Raw genomic sequence first — 21,445 nt, 5'->3', positions numbered from 1 at the left:
AAAGTTAGAGGTTGAAACAACAAAAGGTCAAAAACCTTATAGGAGCTTCAAATGGTTTTATTGCCAAAATTACAGGTACTGCAAAGGATCTTTTTGCACACTAATGCAATCCTAGCCACATCGAAGATGAGCACTCTAGACACAATGGAAGAACTGGCATTTTAGATAAAGACTCAATTGGAGATTATTGCCACATTATTGGAGGCATGGTCTATTGACCTTACTATTGTGCAAAATGACTTTAAATTTGTATTTGATAAGCTTTCTTAGCTATCGACATTTCTATCTAACTCCTCTATGTTTTTATTAATACACATGTGATTATGATGCTTTATCTATTCATGTTTTTGCATATCTTTGTCATTGGTGGCAAAGGGGGAGTAAAATATGTAAAAAATTAATATGTAATCATGTATGATGTCAAAGGGAGAATATTATACTAAGGGGGAGTATTTAGTGTCTCTACATTTTTGTAAGCACACTTAGTTGTCAATTTTTTTCTCTAAGTGTTGCCATCAATGCCAAAGGTGGAGAATGTTGGCTTGATGATGATTTTTATAGTTGATGACTTCATGTGTTGTCATTGATGACACATATATTCTAATTGTCATAGCCATCTTAGTATAACAGTTAAGATAAACCAGTACCATTGAGTCATTCTATTTTTAACTGGTATAATATGTATAGTGGAAGTCTTATCGGTATGAAGATGTCTAAACCGGTATACATAGATAAGTCAATCAGTTTTGATCAGTTCCAGAGTTATCAATTTTTAGATGCAATAGATAAAGTCAAGGAGGAGTGTGGAGACAATCACCCAGTATGAATTCAAAGTGAATCAGTTTGTGAGTTAATATTTTGTTCGAAGTGGTCAACATTGAACTGGTATTGGTGTTCTAACCGGTTTTCCCAGTTTGTGTGATGAGTTACCACCGAGTGTGATGTGTTACCACTGACCAACACTATGGTGATGATTTATGTCATGTTAAGGAATGCTTTCATGATTCATTGAACCTAAGAAATTGTGTCAAGGTTCAGGAGCTGACATGAAATCTAATATCTATATAAAGATATTGTGATGAGTTATTTCAAATATAAGAGATACAAGTTATGATATGAGTTGAAGTAGATGCGATTTGTTGAAGGAATTGCAAAGTATGTTGGTGATACAATAATGTATGCACAAAAAGGATCTAAACCAGCAGAAGGTGCTATTCTTAGATCAATCCAACTATTGTTCTCTAACCACTACAACAGTAAAATTCGTTAACTGGGTAAGCTCTAACCAGATTGTTTGTATAAATCCTTTAAGAAGGTGATTCATTAATTTGGATCTAAATCCTCCACTGAGGTTACCTTTAACCAGGTATATCTCCTAACAGGGCTTGAGATCTCTAACAGGATCTTCTCCTAACAAAGCATTTGTAGACCTTAACTAGTCAGTTATTTATATTGCAAATAGTTAACTTGTGAGTTCCATCTCACCGTGTTTTTTCCCAGTTGGGTTTCCATGTATAAATATTTGTGTTATGATGAATATTTTTCTTGTGGTGCATACTTTTATAACACTTTGGATTATATGCAAAGTCATTGGTAAATTGGTTAAATATTTTTACCGGTTTGCAATTAAAGTGTTACTGTTTTTGCTTTCACTGATTCGCCCCTTCTTCTCAGTGCTTTATAAGTTTATCTTATAGATCTTATTCCATACCTATTAGGACATATGTCTACCCATAGGAATTAAAACTAGGATTTGAAAGGAAACTTGCAGCCATCTATATGCCAATTTCCACATAACCCATTGTAGATTTCAATCAAATCAACACATAGAGCCACGTGCAAAGAATAGATAAAATACCCATGAAAATGTGACACAAGATATACCCTGGGAAAACCCTCATGAGGGAAAAATCCAACCTCCAAAAGCATCATCCACCATGTATTATTAGTAATGCATCCATTACAATACAAATATGGAAAGCCTTTGAAAACCGAACCATAACCAAGCACTCCATGTGACCAAAAATGAATCCACACATCCCATGGCATGCTTCCTCCTTCCCAAATGATAACTTGGCTAACTGACCAACCCAAACAACTACCCTTGTGGTTTCTTTTATAAACACAAGCTCCCATAAAACCACCAAGTGATATTACATCAAAACCATGTGCCCAAAATCATGTGACAATAAAATATAATATTTTTCCTACCTACCCTTGACCTACATTTAATATTGGGCACTTCATCACAATTACATTCCCCAATATTAAATAAATATAATATAATAATACCAATGTGTTAGTACAACTCATCAAGTGGTTACAAGAATATTCCAAGAGAATCTCTACATGTTGCACGTCCATCTAGGTGCTCCTAGGTGCAACAATACAATATGATAATACAATATAATTCCACATCCACCTCACACAATAATAAAATAATACAACAATGAAATATTATTATGCAAGGTGTACATCACCATTTTCCCAACAGGGTTTAGCCACTAGGTGGTGTCATTGATATGCACACTCTCCCTTAATGACATCAGCTAAGGCCAAGCATTATTTAAATTTGGAGCATATAATTTCTAAAGGTCTTATTCCTATTAGGTATTGCATCTAGGATTTGGCCACTAGGTGGTGTCATGTACATTCCCCCTTAATAGCATTACCTAAAATCCAATCGCTGCACAAAGAATTCCAAAGTGAAGGTTGAAATTCTAATATATAGCATGTTCCCATGATCTTCAAAGTGTCTTTATTATGTAATTATTTTACTCAAGAGTGAGGTGCCCATGATCTTCAAACTGCCTTTATTATGGAATACTTTCCCTTGAGTGAGGTGCCCATGATCTTCAAATTTCCGTTATTACAAAATAATTTCACTTGAGTGAGGTGCCCATGATCTCCAAAGTGCATGTATCCAATTGGAACTCTTCCATCAATCTTCAAGGCCATATTAATTCTTCAAGAGCTACTTTACTATTTCGTCCATTTGATTCAAGGGCACATGAATATTTTCTTTTTATTAAAGTATTGCACCATTCATGTAATAACACTTGCACCATATGTTTTGAGGGAACAGTCTAACCAAAGAAGTACCAATATAGTTAGTAATATAGTAACCAATTAAACTTGATTCTTGGTGCAAAGTATGAAAAAACATAATATTATGAATTTATAGTATTCCTTCTAAAGGTAACAAGAAGACCAACATATAATTTTATAAGAATAAGCATGAATAATTATTATAGTAGACATACTACTATATATAGTAATGATTCATTGAAAAATTAAGCAACGGGTGAGCTATTCTTTCCAAGTATGCTCCCTAGATAGTTTTATTAGGTTGATAGCCACCCATTTTAAGTAGGATTGTTATATACCCAATAAATTTAGGTAAAGGAACACTTAATAAAAAATATATTGTAGCCAATATATTCTTTCACAGTTTTTAAGAATTTCCATTTGCAAGAGTTTGAATATTTTTCCCTTAGCTTTTGGTTCACTTTCTCATCCTTGTGTCATAGAAAAAGGAAAAGAATTTTTTTATTTCAATATACGAATGATAATTTTTAGAGAAATAATAAGATTCTTAGATGGTTGTGAAAAACACATGTATTTTATCAACATGTCATCTTCTTGGATATATTTATGTATTTTTACATACCTTAAGGTATTTCCCTTATCTATGATATATAGGATAAAACAATACTCAAATAATTAATATCACATGTTATTGATAGTTGCCTCAATTTTCCAAATTATTTTTGTTCTCTCAATCATGATCTTGTTATAAAAAAGGATCTCAAATTCATCTCTATCCAAATAGATAGAGTCCAAATGAAAAATATGTTAATAATATTTTTCAAGGCACAACATCATATCCCAATATGGTAAAGATCTCCAAATGATCTTTGGTGTTCAAGATTGCAACATTGTATAAAGGATATGGGTAAATGTATAGAGGCATGTTTTTGACAAGATGAACAAAATGCTATATGAATATTTAAACATGTATTAAGGTGAATATTTCATGTTGATGAAGCATATTAGTAGTCTCCTCTCAAGATAATTCAACTTTGGTAGTTGTTTGAAATGACTATGTCATATATAGAAAAGGAAAAAATATTCATAGATCGCAATTATGTTATTATTCCATAAATGATGAGGCTCAAGAATCATAGTGATATTAATATTTAAAATCCAATATCAATAGAAAATGATAACATTTTTGATGTATCTTGAGCCTCATCATTTGTGAAATTTAACATAATTGTGATCTATGAAATATTTTTTCTTTTCTATATATGACATAGTCATTTCAACCAAGTACCAAAGTTGAATTATCTTAATCTCTCCTTTGGAAATTTCATAAGAAATGTTTTGTCCAAAAGGTGAAAGGATGTAACCTTTGTATAACAATCGATTGAAAGAATGTATATGGTGAAGGCAGGAATGAATAAGGAAATAAGAAAGGCAACATGGAGTGACTAGTGAAGCATAGGGTAAGAAATAAATTTTGAGGGTGTTAGCGTCCCCTCATATTTTTTCATTAAAATTTCATCTTGAGTAGGTGCAAGTAATTGCAGAGAGATTCCATGAAGGTTTAACTAATTTTATGGGTATCTCTAGCTTATATATGTCTTCTTATCTATTCTACACATTAACCTGTACTAGAGATTGGCACGACTTTCTCAATGAACCATGGGTGGATGGTATGAAAGTATATGATTACTATCCTTTATTGAAGCAACATAAATGTGTGGAATATATTGTCAGATGGAATGGCGTCTTTGCAGGAAGACTTTCTTTTGAGCTATAGGGTGATGTAAATAAAAGAATGTTAGTTGAAGCTATGGAATTGATAAGTATATATTGCAGCTTCTTCATTCAATTTCCTAGGTTTACCTATCTTCGGGTAGGTGGTTTTGAAGGTGAACCATTCAAGATACCTAGGTATGCCTTCAATATCCTTGTAATCATTGAAGTGAGTAGACAACTAGCTTATGTTGATAAAAGGTTAGGGGCAAAAGGTGAATCTGGAGTTGCCTTTCCCATTGAACTTACTTACAACAGATGTAAGTCCATTTCTGATGCTTTGAATTTGGAGTTGGAATTTAAGAAGATGAATTTGAAGCCCTATGTTGCTAGATGAAAGTTTGATAGCAGGGGCTATGCTATTGAAAACCTAAATGTAGATGAGCACTTCTATCATGAACCCCAGCTGGAAGAATATTGAGAAAATTGTAGTGATGAGTATGAAGTAAGAAAGAGGCAATGGTAAAGATTTTCTCTACAACAAGTAATAACCATGAGAATTCCCATTAATGTGTCAGGGGTACAGGAGCAAACAGGGGAGGATGGTCTAGATCCTGAATTTAATAAGGGAGTTCAAGGGTAGCTAATCCCTGAGATTGACTGGGATAAAAAGGAAGATAGAAACATTCATGCCAAGAATTTCAATGTTATAAGGAGAACTGAGAAATGGTTAAGGGATCAAAAATTTAGAAAAGGATCACCCATGTCTTCCCATGAACTAAGAGTTGGTTCACATGCCGTGAGTCAACTTCCTATTTCAATTGCTAACAAGATTGCTGATGTTGCAGGTGGTACAATGCCAGTTGTTGAATAAATTCAACCCAAAAGATCAAAAAGGTCCTTACTGAGTTCCTCACCAATCCGAGTGACCCAAGAAAGAATCAAGAAGAAGAGTAAAGAGCCAGTATTGAGCCAAATTTTTGTAGACCTGGAGCCAAGTGAGGAAGTTGAAATAATAATGAAGCAATAGGAATTGAATGAACCCCTGACACAAAATATGGACACAGGTAAAGATTCAGAGGGTGAGCTGAATCTAATGAGCACCCTAACTATTGTCATTTCACCAAGTACTTAGTCAACCCCTCTGTCTAAAGAACCTTTAAGCACTCTGCGATGGTTAGACGCTTCCATTGGGAAGAAACATAGTGTGGTCCCAACCACAATTCCTATGGAAGATATGGTTAGTAAGTGTCTTGGAAAAGTCTCCAAGACAAAGAAACTTAACAAATAGATAATGCTTGAGGTATATGAGGAAACAAGTCATTGGACATTTGAGATAGCTAAACCTATCCCAGGAAGAGATTCGGACAAAGCCACTGAAGATGACTTCACCATGGAGAAAGTTGATTTGGGTGTTGCTTCACGAGTAGTTGATGTCAAACACTTGGTGTCCTCCACAAAGAGAATGATTTCCAGATCATGGAAGGATGAAAAAGATAAAAAGGATTTGAAGAAAATCATCACCCAAATGACTGAATACATTAATTTCATACACCATCCAAGTCCCCAACCCTTGTCACAAGTGGCAGTATCCTTCGATCGGAAGTCTCCATGGAACCAAAAGATGTTAGATCAGGTTAAGAGGAACAAAATGGTGGCAAAGATGTTCAATAAATGGTTTGATCTCATAATACAACAAGGCTCATACTATATTGTCAGTTTGGTAAAAGTATACGAAGATGCTGTGACTGTAAGTTAAGAATTAGAATTGGAAGCTATTGTCCTGGAGGAGGAAAGGACTAAGTGGGTGGGAGTACTTGTGCAAATGAACGATGTCTAAAAATTTGGTGTGATGAAGTTCTTGGCTAAGAAACCTATGGAAAGTTTAGATGACAATGTACTATATGTGTCAAAGAAGAATGTAGAGTGGCGAAATTCAATCATCAAAAAGGGCCATGAGGAATCTACGAGATTATTGATAGGATTGATAGATCTAATCGACACAATGCAAAAAGATCTTAAGGGCATTGACATCCAACTTATGGAAGAAGAATCTTAGACAATCAAAGTTACTATAGATATGGAAATAATCTTCCACGAAAGGATACAATTCATGAGGGAAACAAAATCTTTGACTAAAGGTGATTTCTCGAAGGTGGATAGAATAGAATCAATGCTCATGGTTTGTTTTGATCATCTGGAGGCATACAAGGCAAGGGTGTGGCAGGTAAACATGGATAAGGAGGTCTGGAAGCAACGTATTGTGCATATTGGACTCCCCTATTTTCAAGTCATCCTGAACTTCTCAGCTGCACATTTGGAGTGGTGGGGCATGTGCAGTTTCGCAGCAAAGTAGGATAAATCAATGGCTTCCTTTGCCATGATGGAGTCCTAATCAACCAAGAGATGAGCTGTCAGCCGATCTTTAACTGTTGTCTTAGTTTATTTTGTTTTTAAGAAAATGGTTTCTTTAACTTGTGGTTAAAGTTAAAGTTTGAGTTATGATGTAACAAACTATTAGCCTAGAGGCTATTTATATTAGAAGTTAGTTTTATGTAAAGGCCCTGAAAAACTGTGATTTGGAGGAACAATTTTGATTTCCTTGAATTTATTTGAACAGATATCTCTGGTATTTGAATGAAAACTAATATTTTGGATGCAATCTTTTAAATCTATGTATTTGATGGATTAGTAATCTCTATTGGGATATATGTTGATGCGTGAAATATATCATTTCATTTACTAGTTCTCTCCGTGGTCTTGAATTAATTGATTTCATTATTTGTAAGTAAATTTATTGTGGATTAAGTGGTATTGGTCCCCCTTGTCTTGTGAGGCATGAGACAAAATCGACCAATGTTCATACTGCTATGCGTTTGCTTTGTTTTGAGTTTATGAAATGAATATGTGTGGAAGTAGGAGTCTGTGAGCTCTTCAAGAAATTATTTCAGTATTGGTTTTGTAAGCATTCTTTTGTGTTGATGAATGAAAGCGAAAACCTTTTGCGCTTTCTGGTTAAAAGTGTATTCATTTCAAAGTTTTTTGCATAAAAAATTATTGTAAATCTCGCGAGGAGTTGCCCTCTAATGCAGAGGATGAGTCTATAATCAGTTCACCCAACTGCAGGTTTATTTGTTTTCCTTTCTTAAAGGGGTGTGCATGAGTCATATTGTAATTCAAAATATAATTTAAAGAAAAGGGAAAATCTGTTAACCTACAGATTTTTGGTGACTCTGCTGCGGAGTCGAATTACAAGACTGGTTGCCTAGTTACAAATTATTAAGAATTTAATTTACTAGTTTTAAAGAATCTTTTTGTGTGTCATCAAAGCTTTGTATTTTAGACAGACTGGAGTCACGAAGATATACTAGGTCCCAAAGGTGGGAGGGGATAGTTGATTCTATTTTTCAAGAGTTGCAGAACCTAAATTTTCAACCCATCTTCTCACCTCAGAGACAAGAAAGAAGGAGACCTCCTTCTCCATCTCCTTCACTTCTTGTATCCTCAGTTTGTCAAGCTCTAACCTTGCATGGTATTACCTTACCCAATATAATTAATCCAACTCCTCTCAATATAATCCTCCCAATGGCAGTAAATAATCCTTGGGGAGATGCAGTAGGTCCACTGAACTTGGGTTTAAATATGAATCCCCTACCCAAAGGAGCGAGGGGTCACTTGCCAAAATTTAGTGGTGATGGGAAGACCACTATTGATGAGCACTTGAATGCATTCACTTTTGCATGTGGGATAATAGCTATTCAACATGAGGATGTTGTTGTGAGGCTATTTGTACAAACATTAACTCGAGGAGCAACATATTGGTTCTATCACCTACCCAATAGTGCAAAAATAGATTGGCAGGGGCTGAAATAAAGGTTTGAGGCAAGATTAAAAGTAGCAGAGGACAAACACTCTCTTTTAGCTCAATTAGCCCAGTTAAAGAAAGAGATCCCGAAGATTGTACATAAAATTCCAGTCAATCAGAAACCCTCAGATGACAATCTAAAATATTTTTTTTTTATAAATTCCATGCCTTCAGAGATAGGTTTTCTAATCCACAGGCAAAGAGTTGCAATCCTAAGTGATGTAAAAACACTTGCGGTTGAGTTGGAGGATGATCTGATCACTATAGGGAAATGGAGGAGAGAAGTATAGATACCCAATGCTCAACCTTCTACTTCTTCAGACCCTATGATCCAAAGACTGATGAATGATGTAATAACTCTTAAAAGACAATTAACTAAAGCTAGTACATCATACTCATCCCCTTATCAAGACATACCTAGTTGGAATACAAATTAGTCTTTGGGGATTGGAAACAAATATTTACAATTACCCCCTACCCAACAAATATTGGCGATTGAAGCACCACCACCTAAGGGGGGTATGTGTGTTTTTCATCTTATAGACGAACATGATGGTAGTTCCTGTCCTGAAATGGTGCATTATACACAACTGATGAATTCTAAAGAGATTTTAAATGAGGGGTGAAGAGGAATCTTTAAAGAAACCTAGCAACTCTGAAATCCATTTCCTAGAGTACGAGTTAGATTTAGAAAGAGGAGGTGACATTTTGGTTACTTTAGAGGATCCTTTATGTGTTGCTCTCACAAGAAATCAACAAAATGTAAAACCTCAGGGCGTTTCTTCATCTTCTGCTATAAATTTTATAGGTAAGGAAATTGTTTCTAGATTTCATAACAATGACCAAAAGCCTCAAGAGTCCCCATTGGTAAGGTCTGTTGAAAAGGAAAGTTCATTTGCCATTGTAGAGTTTTGTAAATCCTCCCAAATTCAAATTATACCTGCCGCGTATCTTAAATTAAATCCCAAAGAACTGGATAAACTCATTCAGTTTGTAAAAGCAAATAATATGTTACAAGCTAATGGAACACAACAGTTAGTAATTGCCACATTGTCTTCCCACAGTGATGTATCAGCTTATCCCGTTGCTCATGAAATGACCACTGAAATAAATGCCCTCCAAATAGATGATACTTTGTCTGTCCTTGAGTCAAAACCTGAGCCTTTGTACATATCATTGTTTATAAATGGTCATAAATTAAATAACTGTATTATAGATTCAGGTGCATCAGATAATATAATGCCCTCTGTAGTAGCCAAAGTGTTAGGGTTATCCTTGATGAAAACTTTTGGCAGATGTTATTCAAAGGACTCTAAACAAATACCCTATTAGGACAAATAAAATATGCTTAGGTAGTTCTTGTTGCTCACCCGAATAAAAGAATCAAGTTGACTATTCTAATGGCTGATTCAAGTGCCAATTATGGCATGTTGCTAAGTCATATGTTCTATAGAGACTTAGGAGGTGAGATAAAAATGGATTGGTCTCAAGACACAATTCCTATAGGGAAACAACAAGTCATTTTGTAGCCTGAACCTAAGTCTAAATTCACTATTTTTCCCTCTGATTATCCAAGGGCCCAAATTATATATCATGAATGTCAATTCGGAAATTACATGATTTTATTGGATAATGAGGTAGCAGGAAGTGTATCACAACCAAAGGGAGAAGAAATTTTGTGGTTAATGGAGTTTGATGGAAGTTGTACAGTGTCAGGTTTTGGTGCAGGAGTGGTGTTAATTCCGCCTTCTGGTACTCATATCCCTTTTTCTTTTAAATTAGAATTCAAGAATACAAACAATACAACCGAGTATGTAGCCTTGTTATTAGGTTTAGCTGAAGCTAAGAAATTGGGAGTTAAGCTTCTTTGAGTCAAGGGAGACGTGGAGTTGATTGTGAAATAGGTCAGAGGATTATTCAATGTAAAAAATGAAAGGCTAAAACACTACCGTAATAGAGTTTGGGATGAAATCAAAGATTTTGATACATTTCCTATTGAAGCTATTCCTAGAGAACAAAACTCTAAAGTAGACTCCTTAGCTGTATTAGCTTCCTTATTAATTCCTCATCCTGAGTTTGTTGATGATATTTATTGAGTCGAATTAGTATATCGACCTATTGTTCCTGACAACTCAGAGTTTTGACAAGTGTTTGAAAATGATAAACAAATTAATAATTTCATGCAGTGTGTTGAAACATTTGCTACTACATATTTTGAAGGGTGAGATTTAGAATGTAAAGAGTTTTGACCTGAACGAGCCAAGGAGTTGAGCAATGGAGTTATGTAATTAAAAGGGAATAAGATTCCTAAAGGATTAGTTTCTTTAGAATGCCTTTTTGATTGTCACGATGCTTACAAGAAAAGCAAAGGTGAACAAATTCCTGTAGTTCAAGAGGTTGGAGGCTATGAAAGAATTAACATTGGCACTGAAGATGATCCCAAATATATAAATCTAGGAAAATGTTGCACTGTTGTGGAGAAAGAGAGATTCACTAGTCTGCTGCTAGAATTCAAAGATGTTTTTGCCTGGTGCTATGATAACTTAAAGAACTTTAGGGATGGAAAATTTGAACATCACATTCCTCTAAAGCCTGGAGTAAGTCCTTTTTGACAAAAACTTAGAAGTTTCAATCCTAAAGTAGCTGAAGCCATATTTCAAGAAATAGATAAAATGTTCAAGGTCATGATTATATACCCCATTCACCATTCTACATGGATATCCAACATAGTTCCTGTTCGGAAGAAAAATGGAGAAATAAGGATCTGTGTAGATTTTAGAAACCTGAATCAAGCCAGTCTAAAAGATAACTACCCATTACTTGCTATGGACCATATTTTGCAAACAGTTTTAGGTTCCGAAATGATGTCCATGCTTGATGGATTTTCAGGTTATAATTAGATCAATGTTTTAGAAAGTAATAACATAAGACTGCCTTCATTACTCCTCGGGGTACTTTTGCTTATAACAGAATGCCATTTGGTCTGATTAATGAAGGGGCTACCTTTCAGCAGGCTATGAATTTATCCTTTGGTCATTTGAAAGATAAGATAATTGTTGTGTATCTTGATGACTTAACTGTCTTTTCAAAGAGAAGAAAACATCACCTGAGAGATTTGAGACGAGTGTTACAAAGGTTTCGTGAACATGGGGTGTCCCTAAATCCAAAAAAGTCAGTATTTGGAGTGACAGAGGGTAAATTGATTGGCCACATTGTCTCTAAAGAAGGAGTAAGAGTGAACCCTGCAAGAGTGAAGGCAATTTAGCAACTAAGTCTACCATCAAACAAAAATGTAGTTAGATCCTTCTTTGGACAAGTAAATTTTCTGAGGAGATTCATTCCAAATTTTGTAGAAACCACTAGGTATATTGTGAACTTGATGAGCAAAAAGAAAACTTTCAAATGGAATGAGGAGGGAAATAAAGCATTTGAATCAATAAAGGAGGCTATTGGCCATGCGCCTATTCTAGTTAATCCAGATTTCAAAAAGGATTTTATTATCTATTGCTATACTATGTCAGGGGGTTTGTTGCAGAAGAATAAGGATAATGAAGAATTTCCAATATCTTTCATGAGCATTCCCCTAAAGAAATATGATTTGAAATACTCCCTGATGGAAAAACAAGCATATGCGGTTGTAAAAGCTGTAAAACAGTTCAGATATTATAACTTCATTCTCATGCAGTTGTTTATGCCCCTCACTCTACAGTCAAGAGAATTTTGACACAATAGGATATAGGAATGAATAATAGAGCTTCATGGGTGTCCAAGATTCAAGAGTTCAATTTGGTTATTAAACCCAAAAAATTGGTGAGAAGTCAGGGTCTGTGCAAGTTGATTGTTGAAAGTAAGAGTGAAGTGACTGAGGAATTGTCCTTAGTCTTGTTTGTCGGACTTCAAGATTCCTGGTTTGCAAATGTCGTGTACTATTTGACCTATGGGGATTGCCCAATGCATATTTCTCCAAGAGAAAAATGGAACTTGAGACTAAAGGCTGCCAAATACGTCATTTTTAATGATGTATTGTATAAAAGGGGTTTGGATGGAACTTTCTTGCGTTGTGTAGATAAATCACTTCAAGAGTCGCTGTTGAAGACCTTTCATGATGAAGCTTGTGGTGGCCATTTTTCATCTATAGTAAATGCTTACAAAATTTTGAGGAATTGCTATTATTGGCCAGGCATGTTCAAAGATGCTTATGCATGGGTAGCCAAGTGTGAGAAATGTAAATTATTCATAGGTAAGATGCAACTCACAGCATTACTGCTTCGACCAGTGATTGTGGATGAACCATTCAAACAATGGGGTTTGGATTTTATAGGCCCTTTGACACCTACTTCAAGTGCAGAGCACACACACATACTGACAGCAACTGATTATTTTACCAAATGGATTGAAGCTATTCCAGTGCGGAAGACGACTTCTGAGGTTGTTTGTAATGTTCTCAAAGAAAATATTCTGGTTCGATTTGGAGTTCCTCTAAAAATTGTGGTTGATAATGCAACTAATTTCTCTTTTGTTGAGATTTCATTGTTTTTCTATGTTCATGGGATATCTCTCACTCATTCTTCTGATTATTATCCTCAGGGGAACGGTCAGATGGAGTCCAGCAATAAAAATCTCATAAATATTATGAAGAAATTGGTGAGTGAAAATTTTAAAGATTGGCATAAGACATTGTATGAAGCTCTTTGGGCAGATTGTACATCACCAAAAAGAGCTATTGGGATATTACCATTTGAATTGGTTTATGGCATGAGTGCTCAGGTGGCCCTTCCTCTAGAACTTGTGGCAACCAAGTTATAGCCGTCATTCAGGATGCCTATTTTCAAGATTCACTTGAAAAAATGATTATGCATTTGATGAGGATTGATGAAGAAAGGGACAAGTTAGTGGATCAGATAATAGCGCATCAGATGAGGGTTAAGAAGATATTCAACAAGTGAGCCAAGCCATGAAAATTCATGCTAGGTGATCAGGTTTTGCTTTGGTATAGAAGAAGGGAACCAAAGGGAGCGCACACAAAGTTCAAATCGCTATGGAAGGGACCATTTGTGATTCAAGAGGTAAAAGGCCCTAACTCTTAAAAAATTGCATATCAGGATGGCTTTGTTCTTCCCCTGACCTATAATGAGAAGGATTTGAAACTATGTCAATTGTAAACGAGAATCCCTCGTGGTTTTTTGTACATAAGTTTTGGTTTGTTTAATCGATAGTTTCTTTTCTGTTGGTGTGTCTGTCTTGGTCTTTTAATAAAACCTGTTTGCAAAACCATAGATCCTTAGGTTAATGTCTAGTTCCCTTACAGTCCTAGTCCCCAGTCAGAGCCAATATTAGCGTTCCCTCATTTTTTTTAATTAAAATTTCAAGCTTGCGGGTTGCCTTATGGTGTCTCTTTTCTTTTCGATCTTTGTATTTCCTCCCTTTGAACCTATGTCCTTGAACCTTTAAACAGTTCAAAAGGTTCAAGGTTCAAAGGGTGCTTTAGGTAATGTCTTTAGCGGCCTTTATCTTCACTAAAGAAAGCGCGTTGCCGTTATGTGTTTTCAACTTTGAACCCGTGAACCTTGTTTGGTTCAAGGTTCAAAAGGTCCTTTTGCGTGAGTCACGACTATGTAATGTTATTTAACGAGAAAGTGTAAATGTGTTTAAGTTGGTATTGATCTTGAACCTTGAACATTTTTTATTCTTGGTTCAACCGTTCAAATTTTGAAGTCCTTTCACTTGTTAGTTATAGTTATTGCTCATTCTCAGTATTGTTTTGAGCCGCTAGTTCACTGTTACTCTCAATGAGGGAACTTGAACCATTAAAATCCTGGTATTCTAAGGAGTTTGATAACACTAGAGGTAGCATGGTAAGAAGGAATATTCCCGACATATAACAATTTAAAATTCTAAATTTGGAAAGTAATCATGAGGACATTAACTATTTGTGCGGAGGTGATGGGCAATTAAGAAATTGTTAGGTTTTTAGTCATGTCACTATTACTTCACACATTTGAATGAATCGTTATGAAGCGTGTGTAGATTTATCTTGATTTTCCTTCTCGTTTGCTTAAAAATACATGTAAATTTATAAGCAAACTTGTAAAGGCTATAGCTGTTATAATTGAACGAACTTGAGACATCGAAGGTAAATTCAAATCTACTAAGAGGGTTTCATGGATTCATGGTGGTAACAGGTAAGTTCAGACAATTTCTCTATATTGTATTTCTTTAGTTCAGAAGATTTGTCAGTGTAAGAAGAAAATATTTGGTTTGTTGGAGTAGAATTCCTCCTGCTTTAGAATTTCTTGATAAAAGTATAAGTAGGCTTTATGAGGCCGATGCTGCTGAAACTGGGTTGGATATCATGTTCGGTGAGAATATTGCCAGAATTAGATGATACTTCTTTAGCTCATGCCAACCTAGGGGATTTCTTAGAAAGAGCCAAAAACCCTGAAGCTTGTTCAATGATGGAGAAAATTGTAAGAAGTGGTCTCGTTGAAGCTGCCACATTTCCTCTTGCTGCCCCATACCCTGGTTTGGTAATAGCCTACATGAATAGGTATGATACTGCAAATAGATGTATAAGAACCAGTAGTGGCAAGATGTTAGTTGATATTAACAAGGAAACAATAATGACAGTGATGGGAATCCCGCATAAGGAGTCATATGAGGACTGGTCAATTCAGACCTCATACGCTTTCTTCTCTGAGAAGAAAAGTAAATATAGAAGCGTAATTGCAAGAAACTGGCTCCTCAAAGTTCAAAAGGGAGTGTCACGACTGCCAAAGCCCCTTACCAAGGAGAACTTCATCATAGAAGTGTGAGACATTGTTATACTATTTAATAGGCTAAAAGGGAATTCACACTCCTTTTATTGGGAGGACTGTATGTATTTTTATATTCAGTTGCTTCTATCAAGTGATAGATATCTTGACTGGGTGCAAGTAATTTCAAAGAGACTCCATCAAGGTTTAAGTAATTTTATGGGCATGTCTAGCTTTTATATGTCTTCTTATCTATTCTACATATTAGCGTGTACTAGAGATTGACACGACTTGCACAGTGAACCATGGGTGGATCGTATGAAAGTCTATGATTACTATCCTTTATTGCAGCAACTTAAATGTGTGGAACACAGTGATTTTTTTAGTGGCTAATATTCGTCAATTGCCTATTTTTTGAGATTTGGGAATCAAAATTTGGCTAATAAGTTCAACTTTTAAGGTACCTAAATCGCCACATTTTTACAAATTTTTAGTTTAGAGTTATTTAAATTGCCATAGAATTTATTTTATTAATTTTTTAAACTGAAATATTCACCACAATATTCGTACATGATTGGATGACATTCGCAAACTTTTATAATTTATTGTAGAAATCTAAATTAATTTGCCAATAATATATCATAATTATTAGTTACTTTAGGTTTATATCAACAATATTTAGTTGCCACCATTGATTTAAAATATAATCTAATGAGTAATGACCTTCATTGTATTCCATGAGGTAAATTGTACTTACAAGTTGTAATGCTAATGGGGGTTGAAATTGCTTTTGAGTTGTTAACATTAATGAAAGTCAATGGTCTAAAAGCAATTTTTAGCCCCATGAGCATTACAAATTGTTGGTACATTTTATCTCACAAAATACAAAGAGGGCTATTAGATTATTTTAAATTAAGGGTAGAAACTAAATAAAGTAGAGTCTACCCCTTAAAATCATTAATGATTTCCACATTTAGGCCTCTACTTTTCTATAAAAAAAATATTTTTTTTAAATGAAAGGATTTCCAATAGTAATTAATGCATACTCTTATTTTTTTCCAATATTTGCCAATATTTTCTACAAAAAAATTGATATTAAAAAAAATCACCAATAAAATTAATATTTTTCTTTTAAAAAAGCAAAGATTCAACAATAAAAATTATTTAAAATAAAATAAAATTAAATATTCACCAAGATTTTATACAATTTTTTGAGAGGGGGTTTGTTAAAGTTATCAGGAACATATTGTCAGATGGAATGGTGTCTTTGCAGGAAGACTTGCTTTTGAGCTACAGGGTGATGTAAATAAAAGAATGTCAGTTGAAGCTATGGAATTGATAAGTATATATGGCAGCTTCTTCAATCAATTTCCTAGGTTTATCTATCTTTGGGTAGGTCATTTTGAAGGTGAACCATTCAAGCTACCGAGGTACGCCTTCGATAGCCTTGTACTCATTTAAGTGAGAAGACAACTAGCTCATGTTGATAAAAGGTTCGGGAAAAAATGTGAATTTGGAGTTACCTTTCCCATTGAACTTGGATACTACAGCTGTAAGTCTGTGTCTGATGCTTTGAATTTGGAGTTGGAATTTAAGAAGATGAATTTTTTTGCCCTATGTTGCTAAACGAAAGTTTGATAGTAGGGGCTATGCTGTTGAAAACATAAATGTAGATGAACACTTTTGTCATGAACCCCAGTTGGAAGATTATTGTGAAAATTCTAGTGATGAGTATGAAGTAAGAAAGAGACTATGGTCAATATTTACTCTACAAAAAGTAATAACCATGAGGCTTCCGATCAATGTGTTAGGGGTATAGGAGGAAACAGGGGAGGATGTTCTAGATCCTGAATCTAATAAGGAAGTTCAAGGGCAGCCAATCGTTGAGATTGACTGGGATAAAAAGGAAGACAAAAACATTCAGGCCAAGACTTTCAATGTTATAAGGAGAACTGAGAAATGGTTAAGGGATCAGAAATTTAGAAAAGGATCACTCATGTCTTCCCATGAACTAAGAGTTGGTTCGCATGCAATGACTCAACTTCCTATTTCAACTGATAGAAAGATTATTGATGTTGTGGGTGGTACAAACCCATTTGTTGAAGAAATTCAACCTAGAAGATCAAAAAGGTCCCTACTGAGTTCCTCACCAGTCCGAGCGACTCGAGAAATAAGCAAGAAGAAGAGTAAAGGGATAGCATTGAGCCAAATCACTGTAGACCTGGATCCAAGTGAGGAAGTTCAAATAATGATGGAGCAAAAGGAATTGAATGAACCCCAACACAAAATATGGACACAGGTAAAGAACCAGAGGGTGAGCTGAATCCAATGAGCACCCTAACTATTGTCATTTCACCAAGTACTCAGTCAACCCCTCCATCAAAAGAACCTTCAATCACTCCGCGATGGTTAAAGGCTTCCATTGGGAAGAAACGCAGTGTGGTCCGAATCACAATTCCTATGGAAGATATGGTTAGTAAGTGTCTTGGAAAAGTGTCCAAGCCAAAGAAACTTAATACATAGACAATTCTTGAGGTAGATGAGGCAACAGGTCATTGGACATCCGAGATACCTAAACCTATCCCAGTCAGAGACTTGGACAAAGCCACTGAAGATGACTTCATTGTGGAGAAAGTTGATTTGGGTGTTGCTTCACCGGGGGTTGATGTCAAACACTTGGAGTCCTCCACGAAGAGGATGATTTCAAAATCATGGAAGGATGAAAAAGATAAAAAGGAGTTGAAGAAAATCATCACCCAAACGGATAAATACATTAATGCCATACACCATCCAAGTCCCCAAACATTGTCACAAGTAGCAGTATCCTTTGACCCCAAGTCTCCAGCAAACCAAAATATGTTAGATCAGGTTAAGAGGAACAAAATGGTGGCAGAGATGTTCAATAAATGGATTGATCTCATAATACAATAAGGATCATACTATATTGTCAATTTGGTAAAAGTATATGAAGATTGTGTGACTGTAAACAAAGAATTGGAATTTGAAGTTGTTGCTTGGGAGAAGGAAAGGACTAAGTGGGTGGCAGTACTTGTGCAAATGAATGATGTCCAAAAATTTGGTGTGATGAAGTTCTTGGCTGAGAAACCTATGGAGAGTTCAGATGACAATGTACTATATGTGTTGAAGAAGAATGTAGAGTGGCGAAATTGAATCATCAAACATGGCCACGAGGAATCTACAAGATTGCTGAAAGGATTGACAGATCTAATCAACACAATGCAAAAATATCTTAAGTGCATTAACATCCAACTTATGGAAGAAGATTCTCAGATAATCGAAGCTGCTACAAATATGGTTAAAATCTTCTAGGAAAGAATACAGTTCATCAGGGAAACAAAATCTTTGACTAAAGATGATTTCTCGAAGGGGGATAGAATAGAATCAATGCTCACAGTTTGTCCTAATCATTTGGAGGTGCACAAGGCAAGGGTGTCGTAGGTAAACATGGATAAGGAGGTCTGAAAGCAACATATTGTGCATATTGGACTTTCCTATTTTCAAGTCATCCTGAACTTCTCAGCTGCATATTTGGAGTGGAGGGGCATGCACAGTTCTACAACAAAGCAAGATAAATCAGAAACTTCCTCTTCCACGACAAAGTCCTACTCAACCAAAGGATGAGCTGTCAGCTGATCTTTGGCTATTGTCTTAGTTTCTTTTGTTTTTAGGAAAATGGTTTCTGTAACCTGTGGTTAAAGTTAAAGTTTGAGGTATGATGTAACAAACTATTAGCTTGGAGGCTATTTATGTTAGAAGTTAGTTTTATGTAAAGGCCCAAAAAAACTATGATTTGGAGGAACAATTTTGATTTCCTTGAATTTATCTGAACATATGTTTCTGGTATTTGAATGAAAAATGATATTTTCGATGCAATCTTTTAAATCTGTGTATTTGATGGATTAGTGATCTTTGTTGAGATATATGTTGATGCGTGAAATATATCATATTATTTACCAGTTCTCTCTGCGTTCTTGAATTCAATGATTTAATTATTTGTAAGTAAATTTAATATGGATTAAGTGGTACTGGCCCCCCTTGTCCTGTGAGGCATGAGAGAGAATTGACTAGTGTTCATACTGCTATACATTTACTTTGTTTTGAGTTTATTAAATGCACATGTGTGGAAGTAGGAGTCTGTGAGCTCTTCATTTGAAATAGATCTTCAAGATATTCTTTTAGTTTTGGTTTTGTTAGCATTCTTTTGTGTTGATGAATGAATGCGAAAACCTTTTGTGCCTTCTCGTTAAAAGTGTATTCATTTCAAAGTTTTCTACATAAAAATTCATTGTAAATGTCATGAGGAGTTGCTCTCTAATGTAGAGGATGATCCTATAATCGGTTCACCCAACTATTGGTTTATTTGTTTTCCTTTCATAAAGGGGTGTGCATGAGTCATATTATAATTCAAATATAATTTAAAGAAAGGGGCAGATCTGTTAACCAATAGAGGGAATATAGGAGAAATGTTTGTAAGCAAATTTATCATTTACAGAATAGTTAGGTATTTATAATGATAAATATATATAAATTATAAATAAAAATTATTTGAATTTTGATAAAAGTAATAAATAAAATAATTAAAAAAAAAATCATATATAAAATAAATTTTTTAAAGGAAATGAAAGGATACATTAGATGTATTGCAAAATGGTTTTATCTAAAAGTAGATTGAGTACAAGGAAGTTTTTTAACAAGCTTTAAATATTTTGTAGTGATATAAGATGTTGAAACTTTTTATGAAGGGGAGGAGCAAAAAGTGAATCTATATTATACCCTTTATTATTGCCCTACCTATCTATCAATATATCTTTAACGCCACAAGTTGAATGATAATAAAAATCTCAGCACAACAATCCATTAAAGGGAATTTCATTCAAGTATACTAGGAAATAAAAAATAGTTAATTTGTTTAGGTATCACTTTGCATATGTTTCCATTGAGCATAAAGATGTTTCCCATCAAGTTCCTCATACCTTGTAGTATAATTTGTAAAAATTATTAGTATAGCCTAATTGGCTCTGATACTTCATCAAGTTAGAAATTGGGATCTTATGATACTAATAATACATACAAGTTATAAAATAAATTCAATAAGAATCATACAACCATAATTTAACACATTACACAAGATATACATGGGGAAAAACCTTTCAGGTAAAAATCCTCATAAAGCATCATTTTATTAAAGCACTTACAAGTGTAGTCTATCATAAAATAGACTAAAACCTGGGGATACCCCTCCAATACTTCCACATGGCCAATAATAACTCTTGTGCATATTGATACAATTCATGATGAGGCTCCAAATTGACACATCTCTCAAAAGAGAGAGAACCTCCTTATATATAGGAGGAATGGTGGCTTCACTAGTCACACCTTTTCAATAACCCCCAATAATTAATAATATAATATTATTAGAATAAAATTATTTCAAATGAGATATGCCTATAAAGCATATAATATATAAGTTTTTATATTGTTATATTAGAACATTATATATAAACGTTATAAGGATGTGACCCCTAATAACATTATGTTATAACATACTTTTACATAAGAAAATGTATTACTTCAAGAAAAAAGATATCCAACAACTTGGATATGAGAGAATTGAGATGTTTAAGGCCTATCCTCTTAAGTTCGGACTAATTTTTTTAGACTAGGTAGCATAGATCCACTTTGGTCCTCCAAATTTTTCGTTGTCAAAAGCTGACTTGTTCACCACTGTTGACTCTTCCGGATTTCTCGAGTACAGCTGCACACCTATTTCTTACACATAGAAAGAAAGGAAAATATGTTGGGAATAGGGGGTTTCCTTAAGCCAAACCCTATTTTTGGAATTAACCATGAATGAAATAATGAAAAATATTGAAATAAATGTTACGAAGATAAACCTCAAATCTGGAATTGTTGATGATGATGCCCAATTCTCTTTGAATGCAATCACAAATGTTGAATGTAATGGCATGACAAACACATGGACATGAAAAACCCTAATCACACATATGCTTGAATGAACATTGATATAACTTTTCTCCATAATGGT

The sequence above is a fragment of the Cryptomeria japonica genome, chromosome 5 (assembly GCF_030272615.1).
Source record: "Cryptomeria japonica chromosome 5, Sugi_1.0, whole genome shotgun sequence".
NCBI lineage: Eukaryota > Viridiplantae > Streptophyta > Pinopsida > Cupressales > Cupressaceae > Cryptomeria > Cryptomeria japonica.
This window is presented reverse-complemented; position numbering follows the sequence as displayed.